At 45.6% G+C, this 27,086-nt stretch overlaps 1 long non-coding RNA gene across 1 annotated transcript; it reads right to left on the bottom strand.

The window, feature by feature from the left end:
• Nucleotides 1-24,990: 24,990 nt before the first annotated feature.
• LOC123165555 (uncharacterized) lies at nucleotides 24,991-26,558 on the bottom strand. The gene is made up of 2 exons (XR_006483046.1): nucleotides 26,047-26,558; nucleotides 24,991-25,467 (listed from the first exon to the last, which is right to left on the bottom strand). It is a non-coding gene; the product is annotated as an uncharacterized lncRNA (long non-coding RNA).
• Nucleotides 26,559-27,086: the final 528 nt, after the last annotated feature.

Raw genomic sequence — 27,086 nt, 5'->3', positions numbered from 1 at the left:
TTAAAAATAGGTTATTGCGCCCACTAGCAAACCGTGGAAAAAGAACTGCACTGACTACAAGAAAACAAATAAACAAGACAATAAGGAAATAAATAAGCAAGCAAGTTACGCTAGGCTATCGCGGCTATTACACATATTACATCCACTGGGCAAAGTTCGCCACCAGTGCAAATATAGGGAACAAAGCAGCATATAAACGCCGCAGCAAAACAAGTCCAGAACTGAAACCACTTCAGAAGAGCTCAAGAAACAATATCCTGGGTACCCATAATGCTGGCAAGATGCTTAGCAAGCTTATTAACTTTCTCTTGTTTGGCGCTTAAATCCTCCAGCACTTGCTGTTGCACCAGAAAGTATGCATCTGAATTCTGTAGGGACTTCCTCAGTCCTTCGGCATCCTGTCACATAACATCTGATCGATGTCTTTCAACTTGAAGTTGAGACTCAAGAAGCCGAACTGATTCAGGCAGCGAGTTCGAAGAGCTGGTGCCAACAGTAGTAGCCAGTAACTCGAACACTACATCAAGACATGACTTTGGGGTTGTCTCAGTGTCTTCAATATAGTTTTTATCAGCTTTCTTGGAGACCAACAGGGATGTCTCACTATCTTGAACCTTATCTGCATTACTTCCTTTACCAATGCATAATGGGGTACTCTTCTCCAATATTTTATCCGCGTTCTAAAAGAGAAACAAACAAACACATCACAGGTTTACAATGTAGTATATGAAACTCATTTTGGTAAACCAGTTCAGTAGTAAGGTGGACAGGATAACAACATGAAACAAACATATATCTATGTAGTATGGTCACTGTATGGTCTGTATCATTCTAGTTTATGTTGCCAAATCAAGATAGATACAGTTCAAATCATATCTATTTAAGACAAAGCAGCATAGACAGAATATAAGTGTGGGAAACTACACAGCAATAACAACACTTGTAATGTGCATGGCATGAGAACATAACTGTTTATTCAATTGAAACTGAAATCAACATAGAGCAAGTTACCACAGCAAACACGTTAAAGAAACAGGTTTAAAACATACCTGTTGCGCCATTGGAGTTTCAATTGCATCCTTCAAATTTGAAATTAGTTGGTATGAGTAAATACAGTGATGCAAGAACAAAGTAGTATGAACCATAGCTACGGAACCTGACCTGAGAACAATTCTTCTTCTGCTTTAAGCGTTGACTTGGGGTTCAGAGTGGTGGTCCTCGTGCTTTGGGCATTGCAGTTGCCTTACTAACTGCTCGTGTTTGGGTGCTCTGTGGTGGAGACGGTGTTGTGTCAACGGGAACTGGGTTACTATCTGCTGGGGTTGGGGTTAGAAGGGGTGTAGCTGGTTCTCTGTCCAACTGGGTAGGGGTACAATCTGCGTGAGTCTGGGTTATGTGTGGTGGGGCTGGTTCTTGGGCAAGTACAACCGTGGTTCTATCTCCATCGACAGGTAGCACGATCTTTTTTGGAGACCGTGTTTTTACTCCCACAGATACTGCCATCACCCCCTCCAATTGAAATGGCTGATAAACAAGAAAAGTAATTGAATGTACAGACATTGTAAGATAGACAGGTGCAATGGATAGTAGGGAAGAAAACAGGGCATGAAATAATTCACATTTATGTTGTCTAACCAAACAGAATAGCAGGACATAATTTCACATATATGATGGCTAATTAAACAGGATAGCATGACACAATTTCACATGTATGATGGCTAACTAAATAGGATAGAATGACATACTTCAAAATATGATGACTATGTAAACAAGATGACATGATATAACTATACATGTGTCTATTAAAGTGGTTGGCATGCCATAAATCACAAACATGTCGTCGGTGGAAACATGATGGCATGATATAATTCACGGATAGAATGACATAATTCAAAATATGATGACTATGTGAACAGGATGAGATGATATAACTATACTATGTCTTTAGAAAATGGGTTGGCATGACATAATTCAGATACATGCTGTCTATGTAAACATCATGGCATGATATAATTCAAATATATGATTTATATACTAAGGAAGTGAGCAGAGGGCAATCGCATATATGATGTGTCAACTAAGGAGATGGCATTCAATATCGTGTATATGATGTAAAAGCTAAGCATTGAAATACAACATATGCATGATATGAGTAATATAACCCTGCCAAGTTTGAGCATACACCTCAGGGGGATAATAGGACTGGTCATCTGCCTCTGAATCCTCCTCTGAAGAGCTATCTGTAACCAGCAAGATATCTGCTTCAGCAGGTAGCATTGTCTGCTCTGAAGACCTTGTTTTCACTCCAGATTTCTCCATCGCCAATTCAAATGGCTGATGCACAGAAAGAGCAGTTGAATATACAAACATTGTCGACAAAAGCAATGAGAAATACAAAAAAAGGACGGCATGATATAATTCACATATATGACGCTTGGCTAAACAGCATGGCATTGCATAATTCACATATATAATGCCTTGCAACAAGATAGCATTGCATAATTCACATATATAATGTCTTGCAACAAGATGGCATTGCATAATTCACATATATGGTAATTAGACACTAAACAGGTGGCATTCACACAAAGCATGTCTAAACTAAGCAAATGACATAGCAATGCAAGATACCATACGCACGATATGAGCAACATAACCCTGCCAAGTTAGAGCATGCACCTCGGGGGAAATAGGACTGGTCATCTGTCTCTGAATCCTCCTCTGAGGAGCTATCTGTAACCACCAAGACATGTGCTTCGTCAGATAGCATTGTTTGCTCTGAAGACCTTGTTTCCACTCCAGATTTTCCATGACCATACCGAATGGCTCATGCACAGGAAGAGTAATTGAATGTACAAAAATTGTTGACAAATTTAACACGTAATAAGAAAATGATGTCATGATATAATTCACATATAAGATGACTGGCTAACCAGGGTGGCATTGCAAAATTCACATATATGATGCCTGCTAAACAAGATGGCATTGCATGATTCACATATATGATAAAGAAACTAAACAGATGGCATTGACACAAAGCATGTCTAAACTAAGCAGATGACATCTTTGATGTATACAATTAGCAATGCAAGGCACCATATGCATGATATTACCAACATCAGCATGCCAAGTTAGAGCGAAGACCTCATGGGGTAAATAGGAGTGGTCTTCTGCTTCTGAATCCCCCTCAGAACAGTTATCTTCCTCTTGATTACGATCCGAAATGGGTGGAGGGGGGCTGCCTTTGCGCCCACCATGGAGCGACGTCTGCATCAAATTTTATTGCCACGCAAGGCTCGTCTCTTTTGCTCTACATGTTCATTTCCATTGTGTACAATAACTGACATGCATAGGAATAAAACATAGTGAGATTATGTAAGGAGTGCATGCACAAATCTAGAGTGATGGTAGCAAACTGTGGATAGAACCCAAACCAATGATAGCTGGCAGATAATAGCTTTAGTTAAAAAATACAGATAATGGCTCCTTTAATGTTTGTTTGCACCCAACATGAAACTCATAGTAGACACCCGAGATTAACTAGATAGTAGACAAATAGTACTGATTGCTGCCCCAATATGTACCCCACAACCATTTAAAAACTCAAGTTTCAGCATAAGTTTGGACCTGACTCGGAGTCTAATAGGTGAACACGATGATAAAGTAGCATGTCATCATATTAAGCGATGCATAACATAAGCAGACACAGAAGAGTGCGACCTCTATTGCGGACCCGTGTAGTCCTCAAGGTCATCTGCTCAGTTGATGATGGTAATGCATTTGTCGTGGCTGCCGGCGGCGGGGAAGAAGATCTGAGGTGGCGAAAGACAGTCTGGAGAGCAGATCCCTGCTGTGGTGAACCCTTCCGTCGTTGGAGCAGCTGAGCTGGGGTGGAACACAGCACCGCAGGAGCAGGACAAACCACACAAGGTTTTCTTTGACACATATCTGTAACATAAGTAATTGTGTAAGGGCTTGTTTGAATTTGAGGATTCTAACAATGCAGGGATAGGAAATAGACAGGAATAGGATAGGAATGCACGTGCAAAACAGAGAATTGAAAAACACAAGATTTGTGCAAATCTGGGTGTTTGGTTCACAAGAATTGGAAGATCACAGGATGCAAAGAAGCATGGTGAGATTAAGTCAAACCACAAGAAAATGTACGATTATAATGCTATTATGCTACTATCTCTTAGTCTTGTGCTTCATGAATAGGAATTTGAAAAGGAGGATAAGTGGAAATTAAAATTCCTACGTTTTTTCTTTCAAGGAGACACTAAAGGAACAAATCCTACAGTTTTCCTTTGCTCCATTCCTTTGCACCAAATTCATGAAAAGTAGTACCATAGGAAACTTTCCAATTCCTATGTTTTTCATTCACTTTTCCTTTCAAGCACTGGCGATTCTAGTAGGCAGGCTTGAGAAAGGAAAAGCCTATACTAAAAAAATGTTTTTGTGCTACTTCTATTACTTTGGACCCAGGCCACTACCCTACTAGCTCAACTCCTAGGGCCATCGACAAATGCACAGCTCAAACGCACAAAGATAAATAATGATGGCGTTCAAGAGAGTCCATCACGGATAGCTAAGTTGCCTGGTACCTCACTGCTTGTCATCTAGTAGGATAAAATAATCGTATTTCCCGTTACTCCGTGTGTTCAGTGGACAATATATATATATATATATATATATATATATATAACATGTAGAGTAAAAAAGATATGCAACAAGTGTACAACCTCTTTGGCGAAGCCATGTCGATCTCAGCGTGATTGGGTTGGCCGGTGAGGATGCTCCGGCTGACTTGGCTCTCGGAGGAGGGGAAGAAGATCTTAGGCGTCTGGAGATGGAGCCCGAGGTACTGCTCTGCTGTGATGGAGGGTTTCGTCGTTGGAGCAGCTCCAGTGAGTTGTACGACGCCGAGGCTGAAGCAGGACAAGAGAGACAACGTTAACCTGAGTGGAATTCTAATAGCATCTCCAATAGATGACGTAAAATACATAACCACAAAGTGCTAGATGTAAAATACATCAGCCGCTCATCTCTGAACTTAACTGTCAAAACTGAATTTAACTGTCGAAACTGAACTTGACTGTCGAAACTGAATTTTGCTGTCGAAACTGAATTTTACTGTCGAAACTGAACGCACTAGAGGTGAGGCTACACGTCAGTCGACATACTTTTTCATCTCTGGTCAGTCGATTTTGCAGCCGTTGGATACGAAATCAAGGGCATGCAGTTCATCTTCAACCTCCCCCCTGAGCCGCCAGCCACCACCAGCCTAACAGCTGCCCACGGTCGGCGGTGCGCCGCCCCGTCCGCCCCGAAAACACTCCCCACCGCCGGTCCGCCGCCGCCCCGGCCATCCCTCTAGGGCCCCCCGTTCTGAGCTTTTTCTCCGGCGATCCCCAGGCCACCGCCCCACCACCGCCCACACCCTGAACCCTAAGATAGATAGTGGATTACCTCTCCGGCGAGCCCCCCTCCCCGCTGCGGCTGGTTCTTCCTTAACTCCGGCGAGCCCCCCACCCCCTGAAAATCGACTGACCCAAAAGTTGATTCAGTTGACTGAAGTGTAGCTAAATCAGAGCAGCATCGCAAGCAAGAGCAAGAGCGAGAGCAGCAGCGCGAGCAAGAGCAAGAGCAAGAGCAGACCAGGCAGGGGACCGAGAGCAAGAGGAGAGCAGCAGCGCGAGCGAGAGCTAAAGCAGCATCAGCTCCTACTGATGTGGACGTCGCCGCCGAGGGAGCGACACCGTGGAGGAAGTGGCCGGCGACGCCGCCGTGGATGGAGTCGCGCCGTGTCGGCTCGGGACCGAGCGCCGGCAGCACCGTGAGATCGAATCAAGAAGAAAATGCAGCGATTAGTGTACAACCTCTTTGGTGGCGCCGATTAGGCCGCAGCTTCATCCGAGGAAATGGTGATGATGATGCTCTTCTGGTGGTGCAGGTGAAGATGGCAGTGTGGGAATGGAGGTGGCGCGAAAGACGAGGGGAACGTCGGGGCAACTCCTTGGAGGTGGAGGACGAGGTGGCTGAACCGGCGGGACGACTAGATCAACGACGGATCCTCATCCAGTATGGTGGATGAGGGACGTCGAGGTGTTGTTGTGGACGACGTCGTCGGGGAAGAGGCTCCGGCTGGGTGGCGGGCGGAGGAGGGTGTGGGGCTTCGCGGGTTTTCCCGGCCTCGGTGTACGAATGGGTGGGCCGATGGGATGGGAGTGGGGAACCATGGCTTAGGGACGCACTTGTCCGAAATGTGGGGTAAGTTACGAAAGTACCCCCACCGATTTGAGGCGGTTCTTTTGGTTCAGGGGTATCACGGGCATTTCGCGTGTCGGGATTTCATAGGAGGTGGGAGTTTTCGCGCGCGTTGTAATTTTGGAATAGCAAGGCGCGGGTTTAGATGGAGGGAGTTGTCGGAGCACAACGAGACAAAGATTTATCTTAAATATTTCGGGGTAACAAGGCGCGGGACCGTGGGTTGAAGAGGCGGGAGTTTCGTAGCACGATGACAGAGACACTAGCTTGAAATTTCGGCATAACAAGGCGCGACTTGAAATTTCGGGAGAACAAGCTTAACGTGTACCCAAAAAAAGACAATTTAGACTAGTATGATATACTACGTACAATGTGTTTAACACGCACAACACACACACAGACACCATTTAGACTAGTAAGGTACATGTGCATTGCACGCATGAGATTTGGCAACCAAATTATGAATAAATACCACATTATAGCATGTAAGCTTTGAGTAATATATGCATGATGTAGATGTTCGTTTAATTCCTATAGTTCATTTCATTCAAAATCATCTAGTTTTTATAAGAAAGCTAATCTATTTTAAGATTCATGGAATTGTGCGTTGTAAGGCATAAAGTAAAAACAAATCATGTAGAAAAACATTTGGGCAATTCTGATATGGAAGACTCTAGAACAAAGAAGAAGTGCTTGTGTTTTGAGGTTTGTGCATTATGCTTAAGTTCAACCATAGAGTCTTCTAGATTGTACATGTGGCAAAATCTGGTGGAATCTAGATGATATCCAACGGCCAGTAGTGCTCAAATTTGCCAGCTTTGCACCATCGGATTGGCCTCATCCAACGACCATCTTTCAAAGTTAAAGTTATCCGCACACTATATAAAAATATAAAATATATATATATAGGGGTATAGATATAGATATGTGATGCGAAAGCCACCCATCATCTCCAATTAGAATAGTGTGTCCATGCACGGATGGAATGTGGCCAAACGATGTCTGCCATTGGTATCTCAAATTCAAACCAGTCTGACCTTGTTCAATGTGTATACATTACAACATGCTCGTTTCCAAACCACACCGTGCAGATCTCCATTATATTCATGCATGCATGGGTTTCAAACATCATGATCTCTTATTCAAATATTTGAATTAAACATTACATTGATTATGACCTCACCTAGTCTTTTACACCCACACATTGGTCTACTCTTTATAATTGTACCACTAACTTTCTCTCGTGCATGCATGCACACACACTACCAGTCGGCATTATCCATCGCACGCATGCAATCTTTTTCTTCAGGTCGGTCTCCCATGAAGGCACACACACACACACATCCCCCTCTCCATCATATCAGGCATTCTTTATCTCTCACGTGCATGCGCAACGATCGATGTTCCTCTATGTGTGTGTGTATATAGCTAGGTCTTTCATAGTTTTCCACATAAAACCGATCAATCTATATATCTAGTGAAGTCTCACCCTCTTTCCCACGTCCACATCGATCAATCTATACCTCTCTATATAGGATTACATATATAGCTAATACACCCACATTAATTATATATCCAATGCCCCCCTCTCATCATCCATGCCTTCCGCTTCATCTCTCAGACGCGCGCACAATGGCGAAGACAGGGGGCAGCAAGGGCCCCGCCCCCTAACATCACTATATATCAAGGCTAATATGAATGTGATCATTAGACAATTGCTGGTAAAATGGTTTAAGTTGATGAATTGGCTCTCCTTGTAAAGGATTAGCAATGCTTGGCCCCCTAGCTCATGGGACATTTTTCATGGCTCCGCCACTGCGCGCAACAGCGCACGTTCTCGCCCCCTCTCTCTAAATATCGATCTCACAGTTGTGCACTCCTTCATAGTCTCCCTCCACTCGGCCCCTCGCACCATCTTCTAGCCCCCCACCGGATTTTGCCACATGTACAATCTAGCAGACTCCATGGTTGAACTTAAGCATAATGCACAAATCTCAAAACAACAGTGGTTCTCCTTTGTTCTAGAATCTTCCGTATCATAACTTCCCAAACTTTTTTTCTAGTTGAATTGCCATTATTTGTTTTTACTTTATGCTTTACAACGCACAATTCCATGAATCATAAAATAGATTAAGGGCTTCTTTGATTCAAAGGATTCTCAAAGGAATTTTGGAGGATTCTAATCCTTAGGAATTTTTCCTATCTTGGTTGTTTGATTCGTATGATTGTAAACCATAGGAATTTTTCCATATGAATCATTTGCACTAGATTTCATAGGAAACATCCCATCAACTCAAACCTCTTTGAAAGAATTCTGCGTTTTTTCTATGCACAATCAAACACTCGTACAATCCTGTAGGATTCAAGACGACATTCCACTCTAATCCCATGTTCTTCCTATTCCCGCGTTTTGGAAATCCTACGAATCAAAGAGGCCCTAGGTTTTTTATAAAAACTAATTGATTTTGAATGAGATGAACTATAAGAATTAAACTAAGGTCTACATCAGGCATATATGACTCAGAGCTTACATACTATAGTGTGGTATTTATTCATAATTTGGTTGCAAAATCTGACGCGTGCAATGCACGTGTACCTTACTAGTACTTCGAGTATGTGCAAAACACAATGGCACGCTACATAGTGTCTCTCTTACAGTTCATGAAGCCACGTGGCACATGTGGAGGTGTTGTCGTGACATCCTTGTGTGGATTGATCATAGTGACGTGCTGCTGGTTCTAGAAGAATGTACTCGTCCTCCCTGAGCCACACTGGCGGCGCATGCACGAAGCAAAGATGTGCACGCACGCCACGCACGCACTCATTCCCACGCACACACACGCGGGTACACGGGCGGACGCAATTTTGTACCAAGATCCACTCCATGTGATAATTTGACGCGTGTAAAGTCCTTCACTTCATTGATGGTCAATTAATACAGCGCATGCAAATTGAGTGGACGTGAGGGCGGAAGAAAGACATTACTACTCCACTGCGCGCATGCGAGTAGTTAAATCATGGGTTGCTAGTACTACTTCCATTGGTCTCCTTCGTATTTTGTGCCAATTTTTGACAGTAACATAATATTTACGCATCTGAGCTGTGTAGTCTACTTGAAATTTATGTTCCACTAAACTCATCGGGAGCCGTTTCGGGCCTCGAAACCAAAACCCATCAATTTATCTTTACCTTGTTCCCATCACATTCGAAAGTACTAGTGCTACAATTAAGTGCAAGCCTACTCACACCTACTAGTATGTACCAAACCTGAACATGTTCCCACTATGCAGGTATTAGTACTAGTGCTAGTACTCAGGTTATAAAGAGGGGAACTACCTAACCGAAAATTACTCTACCTTTCCTCCTCATAAGTGCTTCTTCTTCGTCCATCCTTGCCATGTACGGTGCGCAGAGCTCTAGGTCAAGAACTACTCGTAACAAGGGAGCGGCAACCAAGGCTGCGGAAAAAAACAGGGCTCGCCGCCACGCAGAGACCTTGAAAGATCTCTCACGGGCTGGCGATGGCTCCCAGGAGCGCCCTAGCCGCGGAGGCGAACATGCCGAGCTGGTGGCGCTGGAGTCATTATCCCTCGACGGCATGCCCGATCAGCTCAATAAGCACCTCAATAAGAGAAGGAGTTCATCCACGACTTGGTGGAGCTGTTGAAGGAGAGCCTCGACGACATGCCCGCTGAGCTCAATAAGCAGGGGGAGTTGACCGCCGGCTTGGTGATGTTGCTGAAGAAGAGCATTGCCTCGGAGAAGAAGGCAACCGGTGAAATCCTGCAACTCCAGAGGGACAAGGCGAAGCTCTGCCACGAGCTCGGCCTGCTGAAGGAGAAGAACGCCGGCTGGAAGAAGCTGCATGAGAGTAGTAGTTCCTCGATGAAGATGCTGCAGGCCCTCGTCATGGAACAGAAGGAGGAGTTGGCGAAGCTCCGCATCGAGCACCCGGCTACTATCAAGGTACATAATGCGGCCGTGGAACAGATGATGAAGGCTCGCGTCGAGAAATCCCGCGTCATGGACACAATGAAGAAGATGGCGGTGGAGACGCGCAAGGAGATGGAGGTCGTGGAGGCGATGAAGAAGTAGTTACGACTCCGCGGCGAATTAGATCATTTGGGGTGATAATCTTCCTTCTTCTTTTGCTCCTGTGTTTCTTCTTTTGCTTCGGGTGTTTCGCCGCACGTGTCATGTTCTCTGCGAGGCATGAATAGAACAATGCTAACTATGAGATGACTAGCAAACTAGATCATTTTTATCTCCATATGGCACTGGGCTGCCGTGTTTCATGCTCCTCCATCGTAGTACAACTCTAGTGGAAAACTTGAGTATACCGCACGGTTCTTTGATCCTCCTCAGGTCGTCGGCACATTTATACGAGCAGTCAAATCACAAGGCTCCGCCTTCTAGCAGTAATGAGCCGTCAAATCACAAAGGCCCTCGCCTCTCATGAAAAGGACCAAGCTAGACTGCCCCGCCCTCTAGCCTTTTATAAAATGTATACATTTGTACAGTAGTAGTATCGATGGATTGCGCCTTGGAGGAAAATTAACAAGATGAAATCAAAGAAAAAAGGTGGTACATATAGAGAGCGCTCGTCGCCAAGTTATGCATATACTATATGACACTACCCAATATGAAGGTACTAGTAACATAGACTAGTAACTATGAAGGTACTAGTCTATGCTACTCTCCAGTATGACCAGCCAAAGTCGAGGCGCGGATACCAACGAGGGCCTGGTTGTGTATATACTTGGACAACTCACCCGACTGCATGCGCACCAGGCAGACGAAGCTCGTGTCATGTTGGTGCCATGTGCGGCCCGCACATTAACCAAAACCTCGCGCCTCCATCTTAGCCTCCGCGTTTTAAACTTCTCAATCTCAAGGCCAAGGAGCAACGTGAAACCTATGATAGAGCCAATCGGATGGTTGAGAACACTACAATTCGTAGCTACAGGTGCGTGTGTGAGAGAGGATGAGTGCGTGCGTGCACCTCTTCACAGAGTACAAGTGTATGTGGGTGGCATCGACCTAGGGAGCAGTGATGGTGCGTGCGAGAAGTCCCGAGAGATAGGTGTAATGCGTCTGAAAAAAAGACTAGTCTATAGCTCGCCACGAGGCTATTCCTGTCAAACGCCAAGCGTAAGATATGTATCCGACGGTGCCAGTTTTTGCACGTACACAGAAGTAGAAAAAGAACTAGTACCATGGCATATGCTACACCACGGCCGAGAAAACGTGCCGACATTACGCCATCCGGGAATAGTGCCGCACTTTGAAACTAGAACCGTCAATAAATTTTGAGCGTGTCTCGTCACATTCCAAATTACTACTACTACCATGCTATATTTAATTGCAAACATGTTCACACCGATCACAACCTAAATGGTTTCCCACTTAGGAGCGTATTAGTAGTACCCGGTTATAAATACTACTATGCTAAGATGACTGCACATTCCTCCTCAACTCCTCATCCACAAAAAACAATCAAGTCAATCAAGCCATAACCAGCGTGAGTTCTAGGTCGAGAGATTTCCACCAGGGAGAGGTGAGCATGGAAGAGGAAGCACGAGAGATGTCCCGCCTCGCCGCGAAAGCAGCCGACATGTCCAGCCGCGCAGCAGTAGCAGCACAGAGGTCCCGCCGTGCTGCCGAAGAAGCACAGAGGTCCCGCCGCGCCGTCGATGTAGCAGATTGGTCTGGCCACGCCGCGGAAGCAGCAGAGATGTCCCGCCGCGCCGCCGAAGCAGCAGGGAGGTCCCGCCACGCCGCCGAAGCAGCAGGGAGGTCCCGCCGCGCCGCCGAAGCAGCAGGGAGGTCCCGCCGCGCCGCGGCGGCCTGGGAAAGTTTCTCGCGGGCAGGCGAGGACTCTTACAGGCGCATGCATGCGATAGTCCATAGCCAGATGGATCGGATCTCTGGATGGGCGAGGTTGCAGGACGAGGCTACCGGCGTCATCCGGCAACTAAGGGAGGGCAATGAGAAGCTCCGGGGCGAGCGCGACTTGCTGAGGACAAAGATCGCCGGAAGGGCGAAGCAGGAGGAGGAGACCGCTGCCTTGTTGCAGAGGGCGGGCGTCATCATCAAGAAACTTATGGACGAGAATGCCATGCTCCGCATCGAGCGCAACAGGCTGGTGGAGGAATCCATGGATGCTGCCAAGCAGCGTATTAAGGACATGAAACTGACTAAAGAGATCATCGCCCACCGCGAGAACTAGTCTCCGCGACCTGCAGCGCATAAAGAAAGTAGGGATCAGCGAGCCAGATCATTGTATGCGTCTTCCTTCTTCTTTTGCCCTTGTGTATTTCGGGCATAGCCGCATGTGGCTCTTTTAATTATCTTCCTAATTATGTAGGACAATTATTATCCACTCTCGTCGTCCTTATATATATTCATCAGTCTTGCTATAAGTCGCAGTAGATGCTATATAGGTCAGTCGGATCTAACATCAAGATCCGTGCAAAATTTTCTTTTCATATTTTCTTTTTTCTCTCTTAAATCTCAGTCAAGTGAGACATTGCCACGCCATTAAATAGAGGTTCGGGCGCCATTAATGGAGACCTTGGGAGAGAGGTGGACGGCAGATGGAGGTCAAAGGGCTCTCCTCCCGATAAGCATGCATAGGGGTCTGATCGCACGCCTCCCGTACTCAAATAGCTACCCTGCACGACGCCTCCTAGCTAATAAAAAAGGGGACACATGGCGGCACGTAAATGGTAAATAGAACACCCACGGTTTCAATAATACTTGTGTTTCCGATTGTAACGTGACATCACTTGTTCCAAAATGACTTTGTTGATTGTTAATGTGTGCGCCTTCGCAAATCGGACATCAAAATTACCACAGCATGTTGGTGCCATGTCATGACACCAAGCCAAGTTTCATGATTTTCATGCGTGTTTCGGATTTACAGGAATTAAAAAACCAAGTTTCTCAATGTTTCCAGCCGAGCCATGACGCCCAGATGTTTGAATTTCATTCCCATTTCTGGCATGGGACCTAGAAATTTACCCGAGGACACACATGTGATTTTTCAACCAGCTTTGGTGCACTGGAGCATATGCCTGTATTTAAAATTTGAATTATGCACATAAAGGTGACACGTTCCCTCTCAGAACCACGAGCCTTCTTGAGAGAAGCTCCGGTTTGCAAGAAACTTATACCAAAACTTGTTCCTATTCTGCAAATTTTTTACCACAGCATGGTAGTACCATGACATGACACCATGCCAAGTTTCATGATTTTCAGGCGTGTTTTGGATTTACAAGAATTTTAAAACCAAGCTTCTCAATGTTCTCGGCCGAACCACGATGCCCAGATGTTTGAATTTCATTCCCATTTCTTGCATGGGACCTAGAAATTCACCCGAGGACACACATGTGATTTTTCAATCAACTTTGGTGCACGGGAGCATGTGCTTGTAGTTCAGATTTGATTTATGCACATTAAATGACCAAAAACTCAATTAATGTATAAAAAAAGGCCAAACGAACCCGGAATAATTCCAAAATTTAACAGGGCACTCATATAGTTCTATGTTAACTCTGTAAAGAAAATCTGGGGGGAGGCAGCGTATATTGTTTCGCACACAAAGGTATAAAGAAATAAAGAAATTAGCATACCTATTTAATTCTTGGGTTCTTATTATTTATGCCACTAGTTGTGTATCACTACTCAGTTTTGCCATTAGAAGTTACAACTACTCAAAAAATGCCATCGATCCGTGAGATGCCTGCTCAAAAATGCAATTATATCTAAAAAATGCCATCGTTAAGTTAGATGTTTGCTCAGAAATGCCATTAGACATTGTTATTTTCACGTCAAACCCGTTGACCATGTTACATGACAAAAATAAGCCGATTCTCACAATGATAAGTTAATGGTGTCCAGCACAACACACCCCTCAAATAAAACTAAGCACCCTGGAATTCTTTGACAAAACTAAGCACCCTGAAATTCTTTGACAACTAAACTGCTGGCTATGTGATGTTGGCCATATATACTGTACGTATATAATGTGAAGAAATGAGTGGTAGTACTATACCAACTAAAAGATGAAATGTAAAAAATATAACGAGAAGAAACATAGCATAGTTCTGCTGGGGGCTCAGCACAACACACCCCTCAAATAAAACTAAGCACACCAGAAATTAAACTAAGCAACTAATCCGGTAGACACTGCATTAGAACCACCATGAGCAACGACACTGCCACCTTACTCGGAGTCCTCGTCCACGTCCTCAACTTCGTCCTTGTCCCTCTTCCTCTTGGGCGATACTTCTTTTCTTGAACCGCACACTTGGCTCTTGCTCTTCATCCAACCCTTGTAGATATTGAAACAAAGGTAGCCATCCATTGCAGCGTAGTGGATGTGGTCTATATCTAGTACAGTCCACTGCCATGCACGATGAAACGTGTGCGGAGGTTTCTTCTTTTCACCGTACGAAGGATGAACCATGGCTCCTGCCAGGGTCAGCATTGAAGGCTGGTCAAGAGAGGGTACCAGCCCTTCCTTCTGGAGGTCGAAGGGGTCACCTACAATGAGGCCTATCCGACCCAGGATTTCCTTGTCGTTCCTAAAGTCTACAGTAACGAATTTGACTCGGCCGCCCTTGAGGAACTTCTTAAATTCCTCGCACTCAACGTCGACATGGCATATGTGGTAGACCAAGCATAAGTCATGCACGCAAACCTGGATCATGGCAGGCTTCTTCTTCTCTGCCTCCTTTAGTTTCTTCTCGCTTCCCAGGACTGTGGTGTACTCAACATGTAGCCCAGCGACCCACTCATCATTTGAGTTTTCGAACATGCGTTTGAAGCGAGCAAGGCATTCTTTCACCGTTGCGAAAGAACGGGTGTAGATGATGTTGAACGCATCGCCGGTGCTGGTTCTAACCTTGTACTCACTGCCGATCATGGAGATTTGGGACGCCATGGATTTGGGAGGAGGGTTAGGATTAGTGGAACTGCCGTAATGTGAAAGGACGGGACGACTAGGAGCGGTTTATCGATTGTAAAAATGTCGAGTGGGGGGGGGGCGTGCGAATGGCAGGGTAGTGGCTTGCCTGGTGGATAAATAGGTTCATGCACAGTACTATGGGGGCCCAATTAGATGTCATGTCTACTCGACGCCCAATTAAATGGCTTTCGATGTCATGTCAAGCGTCGGGAAAATTACAGGTGATACGAAGCTTTCCATTCTCCCATGATACGGGCTTCTGAGAGCCCTTGGATACGAGATCGAACGGTTGCATGGCGTGATTCTAGACCTATGGGTGAATATCCTATCCTGGAGGGTTATTCTGCAAATTTTCAGCAACTTAGCATGCGACCGTTCGATCTCAGATCCAAGGGCTGCCAGCAGCCCGTATCATGGTCGCGCCTACCACGACAGTCGCCTCGCTCGCGTGTTCGCGCCCTTGGAGATTTAACACGGTGCGTTAGGCTATCTGATGTTGGCATGTCATACATAGTCATCACTTAGTCACTCATACAACAAGGTTAGCTATAAGGTTGGTTATAAGAGTATTTTCGTTTACTTCTCTCTATCTCTTTCTTCGTAGTATTTATTGCATTTGCCAAGGAGTGATCTCTTCCAATGAAATGGTGCTTAGATGAGGTGCTATGGGCATTAAATGGCTTAGCAACTCAAGTCCCCAATGCATAGGTACACGCGCTTATCACCATTTCTTCCTGGGGTCACCAAACTAGTCTATCTCTTCTTAATTAACTTGCCACATCAGACTTTATGCCTATGTGGCAGGCTTAGCACCTGTAGGATCAAGTACAATAGTGGGCTATAAGCCCGCTTTACATGGCATTTTTGCATATGTGGGGGAAAGAGGCAAGGAAAAGGTGGAGGAGTGGGCTCTCAAGCAAGAGCCAGCCTCTACATGGTGGAGCATTGGGAGAGGCACCTGTATGGAGGTGGTCAGGAATCGGAAGACTCATGCCGGTCGTAGCGCCGCAGTTAAAATGATAATGGCAAGTCAAATCACCAGGCCCCACCTGTCCAGCAGTAACTCACTATCAAATCACACAACCCTACGTTTGCAGCAGCCTACTCCCTCATCTTCTCGCGCCTCTGTCGAACCGACTAGGTGGAACTGCCCCGCCTACCGCGCGGGAAAAGCCCCGCCCTCGACTTTTAAATAGTACAGTATACTAATTTTGTATCCATGGATTGCGCCATGGAGCAAAGCCTCAAGAAAACGGCGGTACACATGTACGGAGTATACAGCACGCCCGTCGCGTTCGCATCGCACCCCAGATGGCCGGTCGGTCTGGCACGCCGCTCTCCGAATGGAACGCACATCATATTGCGTTTGCACACACATGTGGGACCGCAATTGAGAACTGACCATAGGCACACTCCCCGGCCCCGCAAGTCGGGTGAGTTAATAGAAGAGAGAGACGAGCGATAGTACTACTAGAGAAGTGTTATAGGAGTACATACGTTGGTACCTGGACGATCCCTGCAAGACACGGAAGACCAGTTCGTCCATGCATGTGACCAGACTCTACCAGGCACGCCTGGATTTGCTATCATCTACATATCGTGCAGGCTGTGTTGTACAGGGCTGTAGTTCTGGTGAGAAATCTAAAAAAAGGTTTCTTGTCATCTCGCAAAATTAGGTGTCATGTGCTTCGGATCACGGCGAGGGTTAAACAGCGATAACTGAGTTGGGCTAGTCATTGGGGGCACATGCACGAAGACTACTCGGCGGCCATCTAGGTCAAGCCAGCTATGTTAATTAGGACATCTATCGACGGACCCCTTTTCTACGAGTTTATCTTTAATTTGAGCTTTGATCCTTGTCTAGTTTGTCCGTCGGGATTCATCTTGTCTCCTTTGGGCAGTGAGGTTATGATTTCTTGTCATGTGGCATTTTTTCGTGGTATATGGTATAATCCGGTGCTTCAGATCAAAATGACGACAACTGCGCCTCCGGGGCACGTGCATGAAGACTTCTCGACAGTCATTGTCGAGGTCAAGCCGGCTCCGGTCGGTAGACAAAAGAAAACTAGTACTCCACTATATAGGCAGGAGCCTCCGTGATTGCTTGCTAGTGTTGCTCTCTTCACACTGTCTCGTCCTCTCCAGATCTAAACACGACAGCGGTGGCCACACTCTCTCTCCATACTCACCGCTGGTCATAGATCCAGCCGGATCCTCTCCGCCGGGGAAGGTGAGAAGGTGCAACGTTCACGCGGTCGTCCTCGGCGACGGCTCTTACCCACTTCCGGTGCGTCCTGATCAGCGTGCCTTGCCGTTCTCTCCCAAGCATCGCTGGCGAGGGAGGGCCTCCCACCCCTTCTTCCTCGCTGCCGTAGTGTGGGAAGATCCGGCCTCCCGCCGCCCACCTAGCGACATCCCGGTGACCCTCAGGTATAACTTCCTTCGAAACCGGCCTTGCTCTACTTCCAGAGCTCCTGACGTCGCTGCATTTGTATCTTTTACTATTTCTCAGGCCCCTCGTAGATAGGATCGATCGGCTGTTCGAAAACCACCTAATTTTTACTGTTAAGAGGTAAAACTAGTTCATGCACTCGAATCTAGTAGTACTTGGTTCAAACAAGGAAGAAGGGGGTAGGTGTGGGGGAAGATTTGTTACCTGAATCTAGGACTTGGTCGAAAGAGGAAATAATGGGGGCGAAAAGTAGCAGAGACTGGCTATCCAACTGGTCTCTAGGTCTAATAGGGAAATAAAGGGAACGCAGTACAAACTCAATATAAACCCGATCCATTGGTTCAAAAAGGAAAGAAAGTGGGGACTGGGGGACAAGTCAATAGAGTAAGTCCAGCACTAGATTTGCTAGCCTCACACTGTATAAGGTGGCTATATACCGAACAAAAATGGGACCAACCCAGATATCCTCTTCTGATGTTTGTTGCCCCGAGCCGCTCTTATGTAATGCCACTGGTAAAATGTAGCAGTCGCACTGTTAAAAGTAAGGACACGTTAAACCAATGTTGTTTTCAATGTAATGCCTCCAATAATATGAATCAATGGCACTTTTTTTCATGTCCTACTAAATTTCCCATTAAGATAAGTTGCTTCTTTTCATTAGAGATGCAACTGTCCTGGTCCGCCTACTCTCCCGTTCCCAAATACCGACTCTGTAGCAGCTGTTAATGTAATGTTGCTGGTAAAATGAAGCAATGTCACCATTAAAGTAATGTCGTATTTAACGGTTGTCATAGTTAATCCTAATGCCCACACTAATATCTAGCAATGCTGCTAGAAATTGCTGCTGTCCTTGTACGATTGCCATTCAGATAAGGAACATGTTTTTTTCATTTGATGCATGTTTCATCACTTGTTAGTCACCCTCCTTTCCACCTTTTTTGTGCAAACAGAGATATACATTTCATGCTTGATCTTAGTTGAACTGCACAAATGATATCCAAATTATAGTTGAACATTCAAGGAGCTTCACGACCAACATTGATGTTGCTCAATTTTATTGCAACTAATGAAGAAGAAGCTCTGTGGGTTTCGTTTTCTGATGGAAATGGAACCGGGGCTGGAGCCCTTTTCTTAAAAGAAGAAGAAGCTGCTAGCTCATGGGACATTGCTTCATTTTAGGTGAACTGCATCAAAAGGTCCCATGAATTGAATCATCCATGTTGGCGACTGGTGTCATCCCTTCTACGATGGCGTTGACTGCAGATATGGTTCCCATCACGAGGTATGTTCCTTTTTGGTCTGACCGTTTGCCAAAGATCCTGCATGTTGATCCTGCTCTTGCGCTACTGTTTTGGCACTACCATGATAAAGCAGTAATGTTATTATTTTGCACCTCAATCTAGTGGCACTATTAATTTGAGGCAATGCTTTGGCACCGCTAGTGCCACTATTTTTTTTATATATCGAAAGAGGGGGTTCCTCCGATTTCATTAAAGAAACCTAACCATAGAGAACCATTATCAGACAACATCTCAGTGTAAACGGGCAGTTATGCAACTACTACTAGAACAGACTGAGTACTAGCAGGAGACAAGTTCGCCACATAAGCTAGGCAGGTAGGGGGACGCAGCACCAGCTCGACCAAGTTTGGATTACAACCCAAATGCTACCACAGAAACATCAGGGGGAAGATAGGGACTGAAAGAGCCAGCTTCAGCATCCCAGTCTAAGCACCCCCGGCCTTCATCCTTGCGACGCACGGTACACCTTGTTTGCCACCTGCTCGACCCTAGTGTCACTGATAAAATGGAGTAATAATACAGTTAAAATAGAGCGAGTGTCCTCTCTATCATTTCATTTCCAATGTAGATAAAGAAAGTGCTTCTCTTTGTTAATGTATGTTTCATCAACTAGTCCCATTGTTAATGTTTAAGCGTTTCTGCAAACTGGGGTGCTTAATTTTAGTTGATCTGCACAAAAATAGAGATTTGAATGTCTCAAGGCCCCTCCTTGTACTACCGCTGTACACTGATGTTCATCACTGGCAGAAGGTGTCTCGGGGAGACTCGGGACGATTTCCAGTATGAGGCGTGGCTTACCGTATGAGGCGTCGCAGGGCCCATCTCGCCCTCGCAGCATGGCATACTATGATACTATCGCAATATTTTCTTCTATTTATTTTGCATGTTTCATCAGCTAGTGCCACTATAATGTAATCACGCTTTTTCATTATCTGTGCAAACAGGGTTATTCAGCTGCATTTTGGTGGAACTGCACAAATGTATGGATGGAAAGGGCATATATGCAGAGTGCGAGGTGTGCCAAGTAAAAATTACCGACACCAACCATGCTCCATGCACGCATTGGCATCCGCCACCACCAGTGGGATGTGTGGCGCTCTCTGTGGACGGATCTTTCTCGGCAGTAAATCCTCTAACCAAATACTAGTAGCTTATATTGGCAGTTTTCTAGGGAGTACTCTTTTCTGAAAGAAGCACCAATCTATTTTTCTTTATTTGTACACAGTGTCACAACTTTGACCCAAAGGTCCAGAGCTATTTAAGGGTGATTGGCGTAGTACTCGGAGACTGATTGTAACCATGATTTTTATTAGCTGTCACACTGATTGTAAGCATGAGCAGGTGGAAGATTAGGTTAGTGCGAAGCTTACCTTAAACCCTACCGCCGCCGTTGAAACGAGGCGAGCATCGAGGGAACCGTGGAGAATGGCGGGGAAGCGCGTCGCGCCATCCGGCCTCCTCTTGCGGTGGGAGAACGAATACTCCTGTGGCTCTGGCTGGCTCTGCACCCTCACGAACAACACACCATACTCGATCGATTCGTTATCCTCTAGGTGCTCGACCTTCGACCTGTACGCCAACCACCTCCGCCTGACTTTCGCCTCAGGCGAATCTGTCTGCTCCATCGCCCAGAGGAGATACTCGATGAACTCGAAGGACTGCGGCGTGACTGCCGCCGAGGAGTACATGTACATCGCCGCCCTCATCGCCACCGTCTCGCTCTTTCGCATACATTGCCACATGGCCCTCACCGTCCTCGAAATCTCCCACTCATTGTCAAACCAAGTAAGGATCTCCTTCAACCTGGCTAACTTTGCCTGGTCTCCGCCGGCGATCTGCCTGATTCATTGCTGCATCCTCTCCATAAATGTCCTTCTGAGTGGTCCGGTGCTAGCTTTGGAAGATGGGAGGAGAGACGGTGGTCTTGCAATAGAGAAGAGGGAGAGGCGAGACGGTGGTTTTGGAATGGAAATGATGGAGAGGAGAGGAGGTGTTTTTGCAATGGAGAAGAGGGAGAGGCGACATGGTGGTTTTGGAATGGAGATGATGGAGAGGAGAGGAGGTGGTTTTGTAATGGAGAAGAGGGAGAGGCGAGACAGTGGTTTTTGAATGGAGATGATGGAGAGGAGAGGAGGTGGTTTTTCAATGGAGAAGAGGGAGAGGAGCGTGCGGCAGCGATTTAGGATTGGACGAGAGGGCCGGCGCACTGTGACTGGATCAAAATCAAAATCAATATACCCTTCAATTAAGAAAGCGACCCTACATTAACTAGTCTCTCTTTTATTCTGGGTCATAGTTGACCATGATTTTCGCAAATAAAATATATGTTATACGTTGCAAAAATAATATAATTTGGAAGTACATTCAGATACGAACCAAACAATACAATTTTTGGTGACATGCATTCACATTTTGCTTGTCAAATACAGTACGTGGTCAAACTTTGACCCAAACTACGCAAAAAAAAAATACTTCCAAGACCAGCGCCGCTCTTCCGCTCTTCTCCTCTTAAACCACCGCCGCTCCTCTCCTGTTCCAATCTAAATCCAGCACCGCTCCTCTCCTCTTCCATTTCAAAACCATCGCCCCTCCTCTCCTGTTCCAATCCAAAACCAGCGTCGCTCCTCTCCCGTTCTAATCCAAAACCAGCGCTGCTCCTCTTCTCTTCCATTCAAAAACCACCGTCGACAAGTGAAGGTGCTGTGGAGAAGTAGATTGATGGAGGAGTACAACCGATACGTGAGGATCGCATACGGTGGCCCTGTGAAGCTAGCTAGGATGTTGGAGACAGTCTTGGTTTGACAACAAGGACCAACTAGCGGCGACGGCGACATCCATGGCCAAATATCTGCAACAGAGCGAAAAGGCGGCGATACTCCCGGAGGGAGTCGCGCGGGAGTACATAGAGCTGCTCCTCTGGGCCATGGAGCAAATAGATTCACCGAGTCCGATCGTGAGGGAGCGGTGGTGGGAGTATCGATCCCAGATGGAGCATCCACCAGAGATTGAAGGATCGAGCATCTACAGAGTGTCGTTTGTGAGGGTGTCATGCCTGAGCGAGCCGGTGGAGTCTTCGTCGACCGAACCCAACTGCAAGAGGAGAAAAACAGTTGGCCCAACGACGCTTCCCCGCCATCCTCTCCCTTGCCGTTCACATCGTCTCACGGGAGGCTGTCTGCCGCCGAGGAATATGAGGGACTGCCCCCCCTCCCCGCCCCCAGCCCAATAGTCGGGCAGGTTGTGAATTGTCAGGAGGAGCTTAGGGTTGTTAGTATTTGCAGGTTGTGAATTGTGTTTTGTGTTGTGTATTTTGATAGTACTTTCAGATATGAATGTCTTTTGAATTTCAGATTTGCAGTATTGAGCATATGAAGTATTTTATGAATTCTAGAGATCTATTTTTAGCACTTCAAAAAATGTAGTTTCATAGAGGAATAAAAGTGCACACAATGTGATTCTTAGAGAAGAAACTGCAAGTTTCAATTTCAGATAAGAAACTCCAAGTTCAGTTTTAGATAAGAAACTGCAACTTTCAGAGGCAGATCATTTATATTAACACGGCCTTTTCAAACAGTGTTAACATCATGTTGGAAGTTTTATTCATGGTCGAAACTGGAACTACCAGCCAGTTAACATCATGCTGTTCAACATTCATGCATAGCACCTCTTCATATGATGCACAGTCAAAAAGATATGCTATTTTCAAAATGCCCACACAATGTCGAGTGTGCGAAAAATAGAGAAAACGAGGGACAAAGTTCTGGAAAGTGTTGGACGTGGTGTGCGTATATGACAATTGGGACCCACATGTCAATAAAGGCAGAGGCAAAAAATTTGGAGATATTTTCTCTGCACAGGTGGAATCGAACCCGGGCGGAACAGCTGTCGAGTAGTGTCACTCGGCCACTAGGCTAGTTCAGTTGTTTTGTTACTAATAAGGCAATTCCTCAGGTGGTCGGATCTCCTCCTGCGCCTTTGTGCGCTCGCCGCGACGCCGATGTCTGCCGTTGTGAACATGCTGAACAAACGAGAGGAATATGGAGAGGACTGTACGTGGAGAGGCGGACAGTTGGGACCCACAATGTCTATGGCCGTACGCAAGCAAGTGCCTCATCGAAAAAATACTTCCTCCTAATGCTATACTGACGTTGGGGCCCACGGATTTGTCAACATAGTTACATTTTTTAGGTGCTTCAACGTAGTTACTATAGGAGATAAATTCACAACGAAGCCGGGGAGCGGGCAGGTATCATCACTGGGGCAGCAAGTATCAGCTGGGTTTTGGGCTGCCCCGTCTAGGCTTTCTTTCTTAACATGCGCAGCCCACGACCTCGGATGGGAGGTCCATAGGCCTGTTTGTATTTTCTTGAGGGTCGTCATGTATCGACCGGCCTATGGACCTCCATCCGAGGTTTTATTTTTCCTGAAACATCGGCAGCCCAATTTATGTTTTTTTAAGAAAACTCAGAGGTATGTTCTATTTTTCTATATAAGAATAGGAATGCCTTGTCCAACTTATGTTTCCCTTTTAACTATATTATATATATTTATATTATTTTATATGTTATTATATATTATTGTTATTGTCATCATATATTTAATAGATACTTACATATGTAAGAAAACAATATCCCACATCTTATTAACTTATAAAAATAATTTCTTAACAATAAAATCCTGTATTTTTTTTTGGCAACGAAAATCCTGGTGATTGTGTACAAAAGCTTGGTAAGATTTAAGGACCAATGTAATAATAAATCACTTATTATTTAAATATATATATATATATATATAACAAAATGCTCAGCCCCTGTTTATTTTTTGATAACATTGCTGCGCCCACCCCAACATTATAATTAGAATCAGCCCAGCAAAATCATGTATTTCGAGAAAGTGCAACTGGCCTGTAATTTTTTAGGAAAAATATAAATGGGCCACATGGACGCTACATTATTTGTTCACCCAGCCCAGCTAATGGACTATAATTCAAGAAAAATCAAATTGACTGTAAATTCTACCCCGCAAAAAAAGGACTATAAATTCTAAAAAAATGGGTTGAATACGTGCCACATTTTTGGAGGCTGAAATGTGGGCCAATAGGTCGAAGCCAATGCAAGTCGTTGTCAACTTAGTCAACAAATGATTCTGACATCGTTAGCCGTTGGATTTACATCCAACGACCGGCATCCATCTTCAATCTCTCGTCTTCTTCCGCCAGCGCCGCCGGGACCACCTGCTCCCGCCTCCTGCTGCTAGCAGCTCTGCTTAGCACGCTTCGCTGTGAAGCGCTACTCCACCGATGGCCAGGCCATCCCTCCACCCCTCCACACCTCCTGTTCTTATCCACCGACTGCCGAACCACACCGCACCAGAACCAGTTAACCCTCGTACACCTCTCCGTCAGCGACTCTACTCCCGCGTCTTCCCATCTCCAGCTCGTTGCTGCCCGGGGCCTCGCCGTCGTCCACCACCTTGGATGCGCTCGGCGCGGAGTGGTCAACGTGGTCAATGAACAACACCATCGGAAGTAGACTGTGCGTGGAGAGGCTGACAGCTGGGTCCACGGCCGCACGCAAGGAAATGCCTCCTTATTACGCGCAAAATAATGATTCCTCCACCTGACAGCTGGGACCCACCGGAAGGGCCTCTGTATTTCATAAAAAATGTTCCCACCGCTGACAGGTTGGACCCACCAGCTATATCTTCGCACGCAAGTGCCTCCTTATTATGCACAAAAAAATGAATACCCCCTGCTAGCTGGGACCCATAATAGTGGGAGGCTGATTTGTGGGCCAACTAAGTTGACGGGGACGGAGGGCTTTGTCAACTTAGTCGATATGAACGATTCTAGCTCCAGTGACCGTACGATGTGCATGAACCGTCAGAATTAGATAACAATAATTTCAACGGCGTTGCCCAAACATTAATTAAAATAATGGAAACACCTCACATTTAATTTTTATTATAGCAAATAGCATTTGACCATGCACAACAAAATATTTTCCAAACCTCCATATATTCTACAAATTTATAATCAGATCTTGGTCTCATTTTTTTCCACATAAAGTAAATGCCAACTAATGGCCAGTCAAGCAAATTACACTTGTCCCTAGTACAGCCTACAAGAGACACAAGTGGAGGCATGCATGCAAGCCTAACCACGCATGCATGCCAGATGTAATGCCTCTCCAAACCGAAATAGCTACTAACCCCACTATAAATAGGAGCCATTCCTTTCACTGTGGTCCATTCCACCTCACACACACACACATACACTGGAGTACCACCACCACTTGCCTTTTCACCTTCTGCCACACTGCTGTGCTTCACTGCGGTGAAGCCCTTTGGGTTGCATGCGCCATCAGGTACTAATCAAGTACCTTGTTTGTTAGCCCTTCTTGCTTGACTTCTTGTCTATCCTCACCTCGGTTTGAATCAGTCCATGAGCATCTATTCACCTTGGTCTATTTATCTTGCTGTAAAAAGAACAAAATGTTTGCGTAAACACCCAAGTTAATCAAAACTAATTAGATCAATTGCAAAAGCTTGTAAAAGTTTCTGTGAATGACATCTATGGCTTGTACTAGATCTAACATGCCAAGAATCAAATCCTAAGTACTAGTAACTTGCTAAGACATGTATGTGTGTATCCAAAAGATCAATCTTCCTGTGTATACTACCTTGTTCTAATTATTAATCCCTGCCAATCTGTAGCAAAAATTGAGTGATTGATGTTTATAATCTACTCACAAGTAATTAATTTTGGAGTTTCACTGCCACTATTTGCTTCTATATGGTGTTCAAGGATGAGTAGCACTAGTTAGGAACAGCATTTAGATCTAATTAGTAGCAATACCATGACCACGCCACAGATTAAATCTTGATTAATTTCATGGCCTTGAGATAAACAAAGAGAAAGAAGGCAATATGGTTCAGTGGCAATAGTAGGGCCTGAGATAAAATGAACACTATATGCACACCCACGTTGACATCTAGCAAGCACTCGATGTGAAATTTGGAACACTTATGGAGAAGGAATCAGAATCAGTACTTACCAGTAGTAGCAGTAGGATGTGGCTGGTTCCACACCATTAGCAGCAGAGCCATGCGACCGAGCAGCGCCGGTGAAGCCGCACACGCCCGACACCCGTGGCTGCACGCCTCGTGCGTGTGGCTGCGCTGGGGGAGGATGTAGGCATGGAGACGTCGTTGCCGCTGCAGCCGGTGGCAAGCCCACCGGACCTGAATCAGGCGGCGCTAGGATTGAGTGGTGGCGACGTTTTTGGCGGCGGCAGATAAAATAAATAGGGGGAAATGGTAGAGGGGGACGAGGAGAATCTGTAGGTGTCAACCGTGTCGCCGGAGATGCCGCACGGGGCAGATCGAGGCGGCGGCGGCCATGCTCTGTTCTTGGGGAGAGAGAGAGAGGTGGGTGGCTGGTTCTGTTCTTGGGATAGCAGAGAAGACGAGGAGAGGAACGAGCTGGGTTCAACGAGTAAAGTACTAGTAGTGCAGTACTAGGCTACTGTTTCCTTTTTACTTATCATTTTTTACTCTCTAGACTGGATGGCATACGTGCATGCTACTCTGATTTGGATGGTTTGATGCATTTTATCTCTCAATGAAACGCTAGGACGTATCACAACCTAGTTAATTAATTATGGCTTGCCCAACATGGCCGTGTTGCTGGATCTTTAGATTTTAAATTAGGAAATATAAACATGGTTGTGAAATAATTATCAGGAGCCGATCTCGGATCCGTAGGAGCCACGCCCGGTGGTTCCGAGTTGGTCGAAGCACTATCCGGCAAGTCGTCATCTCCTTGACCATGTCTTGATAAATGTTTTCCGGGCTATGGGTCATTTCCAAAATTTTGCATAAGATTTTAAAATAAGTATTTTTCATAAATAAAATGAAATTTGGATCAGGTGGATCCACTGATTTGGCAATTGGACCAGATCAGGTGAAGCATCTGTATTAAGTAGTTGTGACCCAGGTAGGGTTACAATATAAATAAATATTTGGTGGGTAGGGGAGCTCATGTTGGTGAAAGCAACCCAGGGAGGGTCGGCTTGGATGGCGGGCTCCTCTACAT

The sequence above is a fragment of the Triticum aestivum genome, chromosome 7D (assembly GCF_018294505.1).
Source record: "Triticum aestivum cultivar Chinese Spring chromosome 7D, IWGSC CS RefSeq v2.1, whole genome shotgun sequence".
NCBI lineage: Eukaryota > Viridiplantae > Streptophyta > Magnoliopsida > Poales > Poaceae > Triticum > Triticum aestivum.
The sequence above is the reverse complement of the archived record's forward strand: the minus strand, read 5'-3'. Positions and strand labels throughout refer to the sequence as shown.